General features: G+C 42.0%; 4 pseudogenes; 2 read left to right on the top strand and 2 right to left on the bottom strand.

Annotated features, from left to right (window-relative positions):
- Positions 1-15,119: 15,119 nt before the first annotated feature.
- Positions 15,120-15,238, bottom strand: LOC134950377 (5S ribosomal RNA; annotated as a pseudogene).
- An 86-nt stretch (positions 15,239-15,324) lies between these two features.
- Positions 15,325-15,443, bottom strand: LOC134944952 (5S ribosomal RNA; annotated as a pseudogene).
- Positions 15,444-16,392: 949 nt separating this feature from the next.
- On the top strand, positions 16,393-16,511 carry LOC134947961 (5S ribosomal RNA; annotated as a pseudogene).
- An 86-nt stretch (positions 16,512-16,597) lies between these two features.
- On the top strand, positions 16,598-16,716 carry LOC134951000 (5S ribosomal RNA; annotated as a pseudogene).
- Positions 16,717-17,666: the final 950 nt, after the last annotated feature.

Raw genomic sequence — 17,666 nt, 5'->3', positions numbered from 1 at the left:
TTACATAAGTGCTAAATAAATAATATGGCATGCTACCCCAAGGTGGCCCAGCCCCACCAGACCCGGGGGGTACCACTCCCCAAACCCATACACAGCATAATAATAATAATAATAATAATAATAATAATAATAACTGGATATGTTCTGTATGTGCCATTATCATGTGGCCATACATTAAGCAATTGTATGACCCATAGTGGATGTTATTATTATTATTATGCTGTGTATGGGTTTGGGGAGTGGTACCCCCCGGGTCTGGTGGGGCTGGGCCACCTTGGGGTAGCATGCCATATTATTTATTTAGCACTTATGTAACACTCCTATTTTTTCACTAATATTACTCTTTTGAGTATTTTATTAACACCCTTATTTTTGTAGCACTTTCTAACCCATAGCTTCTGCTTCTTTCTTAACACATATTAACACTTTAGTATTTCAATGGTGTGCTGCCCTGGGGTGGTCGGGCCTGAGCCGACTTTGTGGGGTCCAAGCCCTGGACCTATGCTTAGATAGGGACCTCCAGTAATAGAGCAGCCGTGAAGTGGCCTGGAGGCTTATCATATCTTTTGCAAAACATATGTAACGAAGAGCTCTAAATTTCCTATTATTACATAGTATATAGTTCTTCTTACTAACAGCCAGCAGAGTGCGTGGGAAAAATCCCTTTTGTATTTCTTGTCTAGAGTAACCCCCTCCCGCAGCACCTGGGGATTGTTACCAGCTTGATTAGAGCAGTTTTCCACTATTTATTGCAGTTCAGAGAGGCATAGATGGAGCCAGCATTAGGAGGGCATGCTGGGTCCTGTGGTGCCATTTGGAGGATACAGGGGTGCCTCCAGGTAAACTAGCTCTCAATCTGGATATGTTCTGTATGTGCCATTATCATGTGGCCATACATTAAGCAATTGTATGACCCACAGTGGATGTTATTATTATTATTATTATTATTATTATGCTGTGTATGGGTTTGGGGAGTGGTACCCCCCGGGTCTGGTGGGGCTGGGCCACCTTTGGGTAGCATGCCATATTATTTATTTAGCACTTATGTAACACTCCTATTTTTTCACTAATATTACTCTTTTGAGTATTTTATTAACACCCTTATTTTTGTAGCACTTTCTAACTCATAGCTTCTGCTTCTTTCTTAACACATATTAACACTTTAGTATTTCAATGGTGTGCTGCCCTGGGGTGGTCGGGCATGAGCCGACTTTGTGGGGTCCAAGCCCTGGACCTATGCTTAGATAGGGACCTCCAGTAATAGAGCAGCCGTGAAGTGGCCTGGAGGCTTATCATATCTTTTGCAAAACATATGTAACGAAGAGCTCTAAATTTCCTATTATTACATAGTATATAGTTCTTCTTACTAACAGCCAGCAGAGTGCGTGGGAAAAATCCCTTTTGTATTTCTTGTCTAGAGTAACCCCCTCCCGCAGCACCTGGGGATTGTTACCAGCTTGATTAGAGCAGTTTTCCACTATTTATTTAAATGCATAACAAACAAGACATACCTTATATACCTTAAATCACCACGTGCACCGCCCATGTCCGCACCGGGACCACACACCCGGCCGGCAGCAGAAATCAATCACGTCACTCACAGCCGCCGAACGCTGGGGAAATGACGAAGTGCTCACCATCACCATGGTTACATCTTAACACTACAGTGACTTGCAGTAGAACAAGAACTGAAAGGAAAAAGAGAAACATAGTATATATATAAATGATCCATATTAACAAGAATGAAACATTAAATCAAATGTATCATAATAAATATCTAAAAATATGAAAGCACTAAGTTTTCATTCAGGCCATACGGGGATAACACTCCCAACCTGTGAATCCACCTCGCTTCACATTTCAGTAATTGTAATTTACGGTCACCACCACGATAGGAAGCTGGTATATGATCAATCATGCGGTACCGAATACTGGAAAGACTATGCTTTGCTTCCAGAAAATGTCTGGCCACCGGCTGTTCACTGCCGCCGGACTGTAAAGCAGCACGGATAGCTGATCGGTGCCCAGACATCCTCTCTTTAAATTTACATTGCGTTTTGCCCACATAGGACAATCCGCAAGGACACACTATTTGATAAACGACATACATGCTATTGCAGGTAAGATGGTGAAGGATCTTGTATTGTTTACCTGAACAAGGATGGGTAAACTCATCCCCAGCAAGCATGTAACCACAAGTAACACAAGAGCATTTAAAACAACCAAATTTCTTGCGAGCAGAGAAGTAATCAGAGGCATCATTATGTCTGCTAGTAATATCAGATTTCACTAGATAATCACGAAGATTCCTACCCCTAGAATAACAGGGCATCAGCCTAGTATTGGATAACGGTAAAGATTTGTCTGAAACAACTATAGGCCAAGCCGCCTTGGAAATATGGTTAATACTAGGGGATAATACATTGAATCTATTAATCCACGGGAAAATCTGATTCTCACAATTAATAGTCTTCTTCTTTAATAGATCTTTTCTATCAAGTAACAGTACTTTAGCCTTAGTTTCTTCTAATAAGGTACGGGAGTAACCACGTTCCTAAAATTGTCAGGATTGTGGGTGGGCAGGATGTAGGTGCCGGTATGGTGACCCGTGGTCTCCTGACCGCCGGTCACATAACTACATCTTCTTATAAGGGCTGTCTCCTCAATTCTAGGGGATTTTGCTTAAATGGATGTGTTTTTATTGTTTGTGGTTAGGGAGGTAAATCCCGGGATCAGCAGGCTACAGGGATTTAGGCCCAAAACCATCCGGGATTCAATCCCGGGATTGGAAGCTTCAATCCTGGGGATTGAGGGGTCAGCATTGAGTGTCCTCAGGACCCTCAGATGCTGCCCGGCTCCCTCCTCCTGGCTCCCCAGCACAGCGTGACGTGCAGTGAGAGGTCACGCTGTGCCATCACCCACCGCTGACCACCACCGGGGGAGAGAAGATGATGTGTCCGACCCACCCGCTTGCAGGACATGGTGAGTTATGTGTGCGAGGTGGGTGGGACGGGGCGAGGGGGCAACCACATGGTGAAAAGTCAATCCAGGGTATCCCGGGAATCAAGGGATTGACCATTTTTCAATCCCGATACCCGGGATTGAAAAAAATGGCTTGGGATTGGCCTCCCTATTTGTGGCTAAAGGAGTGCAGTTAATATTGTTACTTTTATACTTACATAAGGGTCAGAACACATGCAACTTAGAGCCCTTTAGGATTTTGTGTTTGAGACTTTTCAGGAGCTGTGTTTGTCTCAATTCATGAATACATATCCACACAACACCTCTTTGGCTGCATGCCTACTGCAATCTGACATACGCTCACTTCCCATGACAATAAACCCATCCAAGCCCCATTCACTACCCTCCTAATCCTACACAGTCTCAACTCAAGTTTAAGACTCAAAATAAACACATATTTAAAAAAAACACACATGTGCAATACAGAAATATTACATCTTGAGACAAAAAAAGTGCAATGAGAATTGGAAACTGACCTTGGTTTTATGCAGAGTTAAAGCCAAGAATATAAAAATTGACACTATATCAACACATTAATTAATGAATACATTAGTTATTGAATAAATAAATTAATAAACAAACAAACAAACAAACAAACAAACATAAATTAGGTATATATAAGTATTTTGCTTTAGTTTTTATTAAAATTTCAGCAATTTGAGCCCAGGAAATACAGTAGCTTGAAATGCTACAAAGGTAACTACTACAGTAGGGGTTCCCAAACTTGGTCCTCAAGACACCCTAATGGTCAAGGTTTAAGTATGTTCATGCTTGGCCACAGGTGACTTAATTAGTACCTCAGTCAATTTGATTTAACCATCTGTGCTGAGCCATGGCTATCTTTCATATCTGGATTGTTAGGGTACCTTTAGGACTGAGTTTGGGAACCACTGCATTACAGATTGACACCTCCTGCTGCTTCTGTGATCTGATGAGGCATCAGATCACTCTACAGGACCATCAGTCATCTGAGTAACCTTCAGATTATATAGAATGACCATTAGCCACTTCATAGCTGATGCCAGGAAATCTGCATCAGAAGACAAAGACCCTGATCTTGGCACTCCAATATAACAGAGGTGACATGCATCTATTTTGTGAAACAATCCCATTGCAGCCCCCTCCTAGCCGCCAAAAACTGCAGACTGTTACTCACCATACATCCGCACTGTGTACGAGAACAAAGGACCCAAATTGCATGTGCATAGTACTGGTCATGCAAATGTTCAGTTTTGTTTACATCTGAAAACCACGGAAAAAAATTATGCCATGTCAGGCCCTAAGAATTTACAGCTGTACTGTAACAATGAAAACGAGTCTTCTCTGCGGCATGACACACAACCAGTGGACTATTAAAGACTGGAAAAAGGTATTTTAGTTAGCTACAGTAAATCATAATTTTAAATCTTTAATTGATCAGCAGAGTTTTTTTATGCCATCGATTAGGCAAAAGTATGGTTTCTCAGTGAGTGTGTTTATTGTGACACCAACTGTAAAATATCGTAGGAGGAAGCTTGTTGGTCTGGGGCACTTTCTTCGATCCTGAATTGATGACTTGCACAGTGACTGGCACTAATAGGGCTAACACAGCATTTTGCAGCACCATGCAATTCCTCTGGCCTATGCCTAGTAGGTCAAGGGTTCATCCTAAACCCTACCTCGAGGTTATGTCAGAACTACCTTTAAGGAAAAGAACAAGATGGAAGGCTTCAAATCATGGAGCTGCCAGCACAATCTTCAGACCTAACCCCTTTAAGCTGATCTGGGATGAATTTGATAGAAGGGTGAACATAGCAACCTACAGTATAAATGAAACACATTTGTGGAAACTTTTGCATCAGTCTTAGGAAAAGCTTCCCAAACAATGGGCGTAATTCAGAGTTGATCATAGATGTGCTAAATTTAGCACATCTACGATCATTTACTCTGACATGCGGGGGGACGCCTGCCTGTCAGGCCCTAACCCCCCCCCCCCCCGTATAGGTACAAAGGCATCGCACAGTGGTGATGCTTTTGTACCTGGCGATTAGATCCCTACCTGCGCAGCTCCTGCACACTGGCAGGGAGCTACCTGCCGTGTTCAGGGTCACAGTGGCTGCACCACAGCCCACCCCACCCTATGGTCTGCACACACCTCCGTTGTCCAGTCCGTGCCCCGCCAACAGCGTTCTAACATCATTGGCACGCCCCCTCCCACCCTGTGACCGCCTCTACCTGTCAATCAGGCAGAGGCGATCGCAACCAGTGAGATGCTGATAGCATCTCAATGGGCTTCTGGGGTGCGCACGTGCAGTGTGGCCGCTGCGTGTGCGCACTCCACAAAGTAATTCAGACTGCGATCGCTGCAGTGATCCAGACTGAATTACCCCCAATATTTGGTTTCACTGTAGAAAGAATGCCCCGAATGTATTCTGTAAAAGGTGGCTGCATCTGGTTTTGTTTTTCTTCAACAAAATTATACTGCAAATGTTTCAATAAAAACTGGAAAAAATGGGGTGTTCTAAAACAGTTGACAAGTAATTATAATAACAGTAATTTAATTTATATAGCGCTTTTCTCCTGTAGGACTCAAAGTCGCTTCACAGGCATCTGGAACAAGATAAATTTTACAGGGAATTGATATTACAGACTATAGAAAACCACACAGAAATAATTAAAAACAACAGGAACCTAGAAAGCACAATAAGCATATTGAATGTTTGGTGCAGACATTTTAGGTAATAACTTTCACAGGTCATATTCCACTCACAAGAGGTACCAGGCTAGAGCGCACTATGTAGGATAACACTGGGTGGAATAGGTTACTACTAGAAGAGATGACACAAAATGGGTGGTTTAATGTACTATCGCTTGGAGTAGAGTCCCACCATAACCATCAGGTCCATGCATTTTTTAACCAAACAATGAGCGCACCAGGTGAGGCAGCCATGTTGGGTGCACTATGGAGGTTACACCATGGGAAGTTAGCCATATGGGTTGGGTACTGGAGACTTGCATTCAGAATGCTGACAGTCACATGAACAACAGTGGCATCCCATGCCTAGAATCCTGACACCTGATAGGTAAGTAAACTAAACATCTCCCAACCCTAACCTTCCCTTCTTGAAGCCTAACCCTAACCTCCCTTCCTACAGTCTAACCCTAATCCTCCCCAATGGTCTGACCCCCTTTCCATAGCCTAATTTTAACCCACCCAGCATACTTATGTTCATGGTGTTGGCTGTTGGGACTACAGCATTGGGATTCTGATGAGTGTTGGGATTCCAGCGGTGGTCTTTTGGTTCCTAATGTTGGGATGCCAACTACATTGCAGCCATACAAGGACCCATGGCTACATGGGGAAACTGACTCGTGTGTGGCAGTATAATACACTGTATGAACAGATCCACGTAAAGTATATCTTGCCCACAGAAGATGCACTTCAGTGGATCCATAGCAGGCAGGCATAGCATAAAGTTGGGTACATGTTAAAAAGCATGGAACAACAAATACAGCAAACAGTGAAGCAGTTCAGGCACTGTGGTGGTACCAGGTGCTGACTGATGGAGGTGGCAGAAACAAAAAAGGAGGAGGATAGAGAAAGTAGAGAAAGTACTTCACAATTGTTCACACTATGGGATGCATATAGTTAAAATTCAATACTTTATTAATAGAAAGACTCATGAAACAAAACATACATGAAAACAAATAGAAAGCACATTGGATTTACAGGGGCTGGTGTATCAAGCCTGGAGAAGTGATAAAGCAGTTATATAGCAGTGAAAAGTGCAAGGTGATATGCACCAGACAATCAGCTCCTAACTGTAAATTTACATATTGGAGCTGATTGGCTGGTGCGTTATCACCTTGCACTTATCACTGCTTTATCACTTCTCCAGGCTTAATACATCTGCCTCACAGTATGGACCTCTGATTAACCCTAAATGAACAATCACATGTGGGTTTTGCATCCCTATTGCTATGGTTTATTAAAAAACATGTACACTAGATGTGGGTAGAAAAAGCTGAGCAGAACAATGAGCAGGTACACAGGCCAATCACCTAGTACTGGCTGCTAGATGAAATGCAACTATAGGTGTTTGGGGGGCACAGCTCACTCATTGCAGTGTTAGCAACAACTGTGCACATTGTTTAATCCCAAGCCTTGAGCTAAGAATCCACTTCCTCCTGCCTGCAATACTACAGAACCTCTGGAAGTCCAAGTGCTAGGCTAATCTATTAGGGGCATATTTATCACCAACCAGTTGTGAGGTGATAATTTCACCCCAACTCGCAATGCTGGCATGTAAATTAATGCATGCATCAATCATTGTTAACAGAGCTTTCAAAAAAGCTTTTGTGAGGGTAGGAAGCACAGTGATAGCTGCCACTGTCACTTTGCTTCTGGGATTGGACACAGTGCATTTACTGAGCATGTGCAGCCAATGGCCTGTGCATGCATCAGTGGGGGCTAACCAAGATAGATCCAGAAGATATGTTACAGTAGGCCACTGGCTTCTATGAACTTGGCAAATCAAAAATATCTGCTGTGGTCCCTCATTATTAAATCCTGAGGTACATAGCTTTTGCAGGGTTTCACACAAGTTGACATTCAGAAATTGTACCGAGACAAGAGTCCTAAACAAATGTTTGGGCAGCACAACATATACCACTGACTGTGACAAGCCATAACTTTTACTTCCATGGAGAAGGAACAGCATGGTGGGAAATAATTGCTTTTTAGTAGCCACGGGTTGTGCAAGAGGCAATTTTGGAGCACTTCTGTTTTTCACTTACTTTGAATGGGGTCCTGGAAACCTTATTTTGTTGGGGGGTTGGCGGGGGTATAGTACAGATAATATAGATAAAACAGGTGCGGATGAGAGAGCACAATATAGATTGGAGGGGGAGTACAATGTTCGACAAACAGATGAGAGGGGACACAAAACAGGATATACTGTACCTGTACAGATATGAAGGCATCTGGGAGATCTGATGGGCTTTATTTTTCCATGGTTGCTCCCTTTCATGTCCAAATATGGCTACACCAGTGCTCTGGTATATTATTTTAAAGATGCCTGTTTATGATAGCCTCTTACTAGGTGAGTCTATTTTGCAATGGGGACAACATTTGACAAGAAAAATAAAAAAAACTGTTGTGGTTGAGGTTTTAAGACTGGTATTTTCTACATTTTGCAATGGGATCTGGTTAATGCAAAGTGTGAAACTACTGGATGCTCTTCCTACAAAAACTGCATAGCCCTGGCCCAATGCACTTTGATATGTGGCTGGTCCAGCGAGTGAAGTATAATGCCTGTCCCCCAGCCCTGCCCACCCCTGGTTACAGATCTACAACATTATAGCAACTGTTTTCTGTATCTGTTACCTTGACAACCTGCAACATCATTCATTTTAAGCAAGTAAATCACTAACAGATCAAATGTACAACTGTTTTGTGAAGCTACAATCCACTATTAACATTTTAATGATTGAATGTTATTCTGCAAAAGTCACAACTCTGCAGACAAGGGCTGATTAGTTCTCTGTAGATAAGGTTGAAAAGATGAATTGTACATATTATGCATAGAGAATCTGATTCTGAATTGTACTCATGTCTACACCGCTGCGATTTTTCAGTCTAAGGACTTGCTTATCATTGCAAGTGATGCAGCCGCCCAGAAAAGAATAGAGATGCCCTCTGGAGCGATCACAAAGTCCTCATCACCTGCATATACATATGCAGCACGGACACAGAAATTATGAACATTGACTCCCCGACTCCCTGATCAATGATCATACAGACTGGCAGCAGCAGTAGCGACTCCAGCACTATGTTTCTCTATGTACATGATTGCAGCTGAAGGCAGAAACACTCCCCCGAAAACAGCTGTGACATGCCAGTGTTTTTGCCACCACTCCCTGTTACTTACACCAAACAGTCCCTTTCTGTCAATCACTCTGCGTTGAAATCCTTGCTGCGATCAGCATCACAAAAGCACCTTGGCGCATGCACAGTCTACCGATAATTGCTTAGTTGCATGAACATCAGCATTGCATACAAACCGGAATCAGGCCCAGAATCCCAAAAGCCAGCGTTAATTTTAATCGCTAGTATAAAATACATATACTGTAAATATCTTCCAATTGAATTTGTCTAATTGTAGAATTGCAGCAGAATTTCAGGCAATTGGCATGTCAAAATGGTAAAAGCATACAGCCTTCAAGTTCAACTTTTGCTTTGCCACCCAATGCATTTTATGGAATGGCTCAGTATTTGTACAGTGCATTTCATATTTTGCCTAATTTAACTTATCTAGCGTAAATTTATTTTGCTCTTTACTGTAGTAGCAGGGGACTTTATGCAGAGGAATGTGCATACTTATATGCTCAAATTAGAATGATGTAAATAGTTCATATTGTATAAAAGTTTAAAAAATGTGCTAATCTCGATAAAAATAAGACAAGAATAAGATACATTTTGTATTCATTTTATCAGCGTTTAGTAGAATTGTTTTACAGCAAAAGATTAACTAAAGTAGGCAAGACAGAATCCCCCTTAAGCTTGTTAATTAATTCAATCATACAGGTGTAAATTCATTAATTCATTCACTGTCTACATCACTTTTTATCTTACCTGCTTTCTAATGGTGTTATAAATTAACAGTAAGGGAACAAGGCTAAACACTGAAGAGATCATCTTGAATATGGAATAGTCAAGGTTACAGAATATTATAGTTCTGCCCATTATTATGATTTAGCACTGTAAAACATGTTTCCTGAACTCAATTGTGACTGTCACTGCCAATTAATATTGTTTAGAAATACAAACAAAATAAAAAGTTTACCAATGGACCTCTTTGTTATTGAGAGCCCATCCATTCAAATAATATATTTGTTTACAGGATACATCATATATACTATGCATGTGTATTTTTTATTTATTGTGATAGAAGCACTGGTTTTGCTAAACAGACTTGATTAGAGTTTGGGCTTTCAGTAAAAGCTGTAAATTGATCCTTGTGGTGTGGATGTGAGAGAGAAGGGAGGGCTCTATCCACAAGGTACATTTCAGGTCTTTAGGCCTTCATCCTGAGAGCAGGATAATATAGTGACTGCACCTGTAAGAAGCTGACAAAAGCTGTGTCAGGGCATGGCTCAGGATCTGACTACCTGGGGAAGGGGAAACATGCAGTAGACCTGTGATGAGACACTGTGATTTACTTGCTGTAAGTACTGTGCATACTATATATATGCAAAAACGAAGTCCTTGATGAAACGCGTGGGTCCGTGGTCTTGTAACGCTGTGTAATTGCTCCAGCTCCTGTCTCCTGCTTCCAGCGGTAGTCATGTCCCAGCATGCAGCATCTTACCTCAAGTCCAACAGCTCAGTGTGTGGTCTCGGCAAGGGAGAAGACAGGTGACTGGGAATAATGCTGCCGTGGTGTAACGTGATGTTTTAAAACCATGTGGTACTAAGCCTACACAGTTGAAATTTTTGGTACAAGCATTATGAATGCAGTGGAGAAAGTGAATGTTTTTAACAACTGTTTTATAAACAAATGATACCCATTATGGAGCCCCCCATGTGTTTTTGCTTTTAGATGTACTTTATCCTGGAGAGATCCTGGGATGTTATATACACTTGGGAGCTGCTGTTCACTTCAGATTAAAGATAGAATCAAGAGCAGAACTCTTCCCTGTGATTAGGAATTAGTTTTAAAAGACTGTGATTAACTGTAAAATACAAAGTTAGACATTCCAAAGATGCGCACAGCAGCTAGTCCAAAAGCTAGTAATCCAAAAGATGCTTCTCCTACCTCCACCGCAACACACAGTAGATACACACAACACTTAGAGTACCACTTCACCAGTGCCGTAGTAAATGGAGGTAAAGTTTGCCATTCCCCCCTCTTGTTCGTGCACCGGTCCTCCTTTTGTGTAAATTGGAAATCCCAAAACACCTTTTTCAAAGGTTTCCGAAAAAGGACGAGATATGCACAAACATAGTGTGATACTGTACAAATGGCATATTTATTACATCACAGAATTTTTTTTTAAAACAGATATGAACATCACACAAATTTAAAAATTCAATAAAAATCGCCATTCAGTCATGGCATAGACATACACAATTGTACCATCCCCCTCAGAAAGGTGGAAAGATTGGACAATTACCGGTTGTTAGGTAGAACTGGCTCACGTCAGTTCTTACCAGCATGTGCTTCCAGTATGTCTCCCAGCTGCAGCAAGGGGATTACTGGCCTCAGGTCTCCTTTACATGCTGGATTCGTCCAAATGCTTCACCATCCGTCCAACAGGGGGTCTGTCCAGGGGCACCCACGCGTTCCGACCCTCCCCAGGTCTTTCTCAAGGTCAGCTCCTGATGTGTATGTGCAATAATAATTGCTGCAGCTGTGATTTAGTGCACCTATATTAATCTTGTAAATATATACACTGCTCAAAAAATAAAGGGAACACTTAAACAACACAATGTAACTCCAAGTCAATCACACTTCTGTGAAATCAAACTGTCCACTTAGGAAGCAACACTGATTGACAATCAATTTCACATGCTGTTGTGCAAATGGAATAGACAACAGGCGGAAATTATAGGCAATTAGCAAGACACCCCCAATAAAGGAGTTGTTCTGCAGGTGGTGACCACAGACCACTTCTCAGCTCCTATGCTTTCTGGCTGATGTTTTGGTCACTTTTGAAAGATGGCGGTGCTTTCACTCTAGTGGTAGCATGAGATGGAGTCTACAACCAACACAAGTGGCTCAGGTAGTGCAGCTCATCCAGGATGGCACATCAATGCGAGCTGTGGCAAGAAGGTTTGCTGTGTCTATCAGCGTAGTGTCCAGAGCATGGAGGCGCTACCAGGAGTCAGGCCAGTACATCAGGAGTCCCTGCCACCTCTTTGATACTTTTAACACTCTCCTAAGACGCCCCCTCCCATCCTCCCTCACTTACTGCCATTGACTTTGCCTCCTTCTTCTCCTCCAAAATTGAAGCAATCCATCATGAAATCTCCCATCTACCCTTGTCAGTCACATTGCTCCCACCATCCCCTCCCTCCAGCCACCAACCCTAGTGTTCCTTCCGCCCCACCACAGACAAGAAAGTCCACTCCTCACCTAATCCTCTCCTCCCTCCACCTGCCCCCTGGATCCTCTCCCTACTCCATTTCCTCTCCCCCACTGCCTGCTCCCATCTTGCTCATCTTTTTAACCTACCGGCATCTTTCCCTTGCCATTCAACTATGCCCTTGTCTCACCTATTCTTAAAAACCCAACCTTGACACTTTCTCCCCTTCAGCTACTGCCCCATCTCTCTTCTGCCTCCAAAATACTTGAGAGGCTGGTATACAGCTGGCTCACCAGCTTCCTTTCTGACAACTACGTCCCTGATTCTCTTAAATCTGGCTTTCACCCCCTACACTCCACTGAAACTGCCCTTGTCAACGTCACCAAATGACTTGCTTTTGTACAAATCCAGGGGTCACTTCTCTCTGCAACTCTGTCACTGTTGACAACACCATCATCCTCCCTGTTTCCCAACTCTGCTGCATGGGCATTACTCTTGACTCCTCCCTCTCCTTCACTCCCCACATTTAGTCTCTGGCTCAATCCTGTCAGTACCAGCTATGCAACATCACCTGGATCAGGCAGTTCCTCACTCGGAGTGCGAATAAACTTATTATCCACTCACTGGTCATATCACAGCTTGACTATTGCAACATTCTCCTCACTGGCCTCCCATGCTCCTATCTTGCTCCACTACAATCTGTTCTCAAGTATGCAGCTTGACTTATGTTCCTCTCCTGCCCTCTCTCCACTCCACGTCTGCCAATCCTCTTTGATAAAACCTGCACTGGCTTCCATTCCCATACAGAATCTCCTCAACCTCATGTACAAGGCCCTCTCCAACTCCACTGCTCTCTACATCATAAACCTCATCTGCCTACATACTCCCTCCCACCCACTCCGATCAGCCAATGCCTGCCGCCTGTCCTCTACCCTGGTCACTGCATCCCATGCCCGAATCCAAGAATTTACCCGTGCTGCCCCCCTTCACTAGAATGAGCTCCCTTGCTCTATTGGACTCTCCCTGACCTTGCAAAGCTTCAAATGGGCACTGAAATTACACCTGTTTATCAATGCGTACTGTTCTTCATAACCTAGTTTTGAATCCACTCTCCCAACCCACTACCTTATACCTTGGCCATCTATGCCTCACTTACTTCCCACCATCAGGCCGCATTTCGCTTGCTCGCAACTCATATCACCTGTCTGTCTCCCCCACCCCCTAGATTGTGAGCCCCTCGGAGCAGGGCTCCCTTCCCTTTCTGTTCTCACAACCCTCGTCTCTCACACTTCAATTACAGCGCTCTCCTACAGTACATAGCGAATGTCTATACCTGCATCTCCTCTCGCTTGTTAGTTTATCTCTTCCATTGGCTGCCTGGCCTAGTATTATTATGACTACTCCTTTGCTTCCTATCATCTAGGCTGTAGTTTGTACTGAGAATTGTGTTGCTAATTGTAACCTGTGTTACTGTAATGTTAAGTTTTGTGTACCTTGTATTGTTCTAATGTCTGCTGTATGGAAGGAGCTGCAAAACACTTATGGTGCCCTATAAATGAAATGATATAATAATAATAATAATAATAATAATAATAATAATAATAATAATAATATAATAACTATATATATATATATATATATATAGTTATTATATTATTATTATTATTATTATTATTACATCATTATTACGTATTATTATTATTATTATTATTACATCACTATTACAATATATATATATATATACAGAAAATGGGGGATAGGGATAGTGGCGACAAGTGCAGCTAAAAAACAGTGTTTTTACGTGTTTTAAAAACGCCAAAAGATGTTATAAAATTATAAAAATACTTTTTAATGTATATGAGAGTAAAAACAGTTTCAAAAAAAGGTTTTTAAAATACAAGAAAATTGTTTCTGTGTAAAACCATACAAAAGTAATAAAAAGATAGGAATTCAAACTTAACTTAAAAGCAGTGGGTGGTCAATACAGGCCCAACGCGTTTCGTCTCAGCAGACTTCTTCAAGGGGTAGGGACAGAATGAATCTGCATGTCTATTTATACCCATATCACTTAGGTAAAGGGTTGTGACATCATAATCAGTCATGTGATGTGATTATACATTATATGGTAAAAAGCTGACAAAAAGTTATTTTACAGCAAAACTGGAGTAAGAACCAAGTCCAATATACCTATTGGTGTAAAAAACGAGTGGTTTACAATAGTAAAAAGCGTTTAAAAACGTTTAAAATAGTGTACAGTGTAATTGGGAGTCACTTCCGCCACACTTCCGGTGACGGAGGACTCCGCTCGTCACTTCCGCCCCGCTTCCGGTGGCGATTGTGCATGCGCCCGCGGCGGCTCCTGGCTTCACGAGTCCCATTGCGCATGCGTCCTTGGCCGTTTTGAGCTGCTCCTATACAGGGGGAGGTGTTCTGACATCTTAGGCTGCATCAAACAGAGTCCATCTTGTGTGGGATACTTGAGATGCTTTTCCATAAGGCTGCGGCGGCCATATTTGAGTAGATCAGCAGACATTCCTAGGATCCAGGCACATCGGTTTCCATGGCAGCGGGTTATATACATAGAATAATAGAAATACGTGGTAATTTTAAAGTAGTGGTACATATGCATATTATAGGCACAGTTTCCATAGCAACATCTTAAATAAACAAGCTTAAATAAACAGCTTATATAAATCAATATATTATTCATATTGACGGCTCAAAATGAACTGGTGTAATATATTTAACCCTTACCAGTATGCCAGTGCAATAAGCAGTGAGTCTATAGGTGACTTAAATTATTAGTGATAGTAACGCTAAATGTAACCATCAGGTTCATTTAGATAATGAGCCCCGTGACTATTTAAAAAAAATATATATAAATAAATGTAGCAGGTGCATAAGGATGTGTAAATGTACATTAGAAGGGGACTGTGTATCCTAATCTTATTTGATAATCTGTGATTGTAAAAACTATGTGTTTCTATACTAGTGCCGTTATTTGGTGAATAATCATTGGAAATCGTCTGTCATCATTACAGTACCTGATCTTCCCAGATGGTTTCCCTACCTGGTACTGATCAGGCCCGAACACTGCTTAGCTTCCAAGATCGGGCGAGATTGGGCGTACCAGTGTGGTTTGACTGTATGTGAATTTTAACAGACCCCATGACAGGTTTCCACTAAAATTTGTGATTCTAAAATAGTGCTGTCGCTTTGTCAATATTTTGACTGTCATCCTTACAGTACCTGATCTTCCCAGGTAGTCTCCCTCCCTGGTACTGGTCAGGCCCAGACACTGCTTAGCTTCCAAGATCAGATGAGATTGGGCGTACCAGTGTGGTTTGACTGTACGCGGATCAAACAGAGACCGTGACAAAGTACAGAGGTTATTTAAAACTTTTTAATCGTACAAGTGTTATCTGTGCCTTATTACATGACGTGAAGTACAAAAGGATAAAAAGAATATAAAGAAGGAGGGGGGTAAAGGATACTGCACCTTACAGACAAGGTGCAATTTCGTATCCTTCATTCAAACCAGCTGGATGTAGAGTCTGTAGCTGGAATATCCAGTACATTTCCCGTCTGGAAAGTTTATTAGCAAGGTCCCAACCAGATCTTATTTTCAAAAAATCAAGAAATTTGAAGGACATTGTCGCACCAAGTATGCCAAGAGCAGAATCCATCTGCAAGACTCCAAGGCTGAAATGCACAGGTTCATACAAGTGTGGAAAATGTAACATATGCAGGTATTTACACCGGAATAGGAAAACTTTTAGTGGCACAGCTGGCAATAAGGAATATATCATAAAAGACTTTATGAACTGCAACACAACATCCGTGATCTATCTTTTGGAGTGTACCTGCAAAATGAAATATGTGGGAAAGACAAAAAGACCGCTGAAACTACGGATCCAGGAGCATATAAGGAGCATTAAAAACAATGTGGAGAGTCATACAGTTTCCATACATTTTACGTTACAACATGGATCCAATCCAGAGGAACTCACATTCAAGGCCATCGAACACGTGGCCTTGGGTGAGAGAGGAGGGGACCTTGCTAATAAACTTTCCAGATGGGAAATGTACTGGATATTCCAGCTACAGACTCTACATCCAGCTGGTTTGAATGAAGGATACGAAATTGCACCTTTTCTGTAAGGTGCAGTATCCTTTACCCCCCTCCTTCTTTATATTCTTTTTATCCTTTTGTACTTCACGTCATGTAATAAGGCACAAATAACACTTGTACGATTAAAAAGTTTTAAATAACCTCTGTACTTTGTCACGGTCTCTGTTTGATCCGCGTACAGTCAAACCACACTGGTACGCCCAATCTCGTCTGATCTTGGAAGCTAAGCAGTGTCTGGGCCTGACCAGTACCAGGGAGGGAGACTACCTGGGAAGATCGGGTACTGTAAGGATGACAGTCAAAATATTAACAAAGCGACAGCACTATTTTAGAATCACAAATTTTAGTGGAAACCTGTCATGGGGTCTGTGAAAATTCACGTACAGTCAAACCACACTGGTACGCCCAATCTCGCCCGATCTTGGAAGCTAAGCAGTGTTCGGGCCTGATCAGTACCAGGTAGGGAAACCATCTGGGAAGATCAGGTACTGTAATGATGACAGACGATTTCCAATGATTATTCACCAAATAACGGCACCAGTATAGAAACACGTAGTTTTTACAATCACAGATTATCAAATAAGATTAGGATACACAGTCCCCTTCTAATGTACATTTACACATCCTTATGCACCTGCTACATTTATGTATATATATATATTTTTAAATAGTCACGGGGCTCATTATCTAAATGAACCTGATGGTTACATTTTGCGTTACTATCACTAATAATTTAAGTCACCTATAGACTCACTGCTTATTGCACTGGCATACTGGTAAGGGTTAAATATATTACACCAGTTTATTTTGAGCCGTCAATATGAATAATATATTGATTTATATAAGCTGTTTATTTAAGCTTGTTTATTTAAGATGTTGCTATGGAAACTTTGCCTATAATATGCATATGTACCACTATTTTGAAATTACCACGTATTTCTATTATTCTATGTATATAACCCACTGCCATGGAAACCGATGTGCCTGGATCCTAGGAATGTCTGCTGATCTACTCAAATATGGCCGCCGCAGCCTTATGGAAAAGCATCTGAAGTATCCCACACAAGATGGACTCTGTTTGATGCAGCCTAAGATGTCAGAACACCCCCCCGCCTGTATAGGAGCAGCTCAGAACGGCCAAGGACGCATACGCAATGGGACTCGTGAAGCCAGGAGCTGCCGCAGGTGCATGCGCAATCGCCACCGGAAGCGGGGAAGTGACGAGCGGAGTCCTCCGTCACCGGATGTGTGGCGGAAGTGACTCCCAATTACACTGTACACGATTTTAAACGTTTTTAAACGCTTTTTACTATTGTAAACCACTCGTTTTTTACACCAATAGGTATATTGGACTTGGTTCTTACTCCAGTTTTGCTGTAAAATAACCTTTTGTCAGCTTTTTACCATATAATGTATAATCACATCACATGACTGATTATGATGTCAC

The sequence above is a fragment of the Pseudophryne corroboree genome, chromosome 1 (assembly GCF_028390025.1).
Source record: "Pseudophryne corroboree isolate aPseCor3 chromosome 1, aPseCor3.hap2, whole genome shotgun sequence".
NCBI classification, from domain to species: Eukaryota; Metazoa; Chordata; class Amphibia; order Anura; family Myobatrachidae; genus Pseudophryne; species Pseudophryne corroboree.
This window is presented reverse-complemented; position numbering and strand designations above follow the sequence as displayed.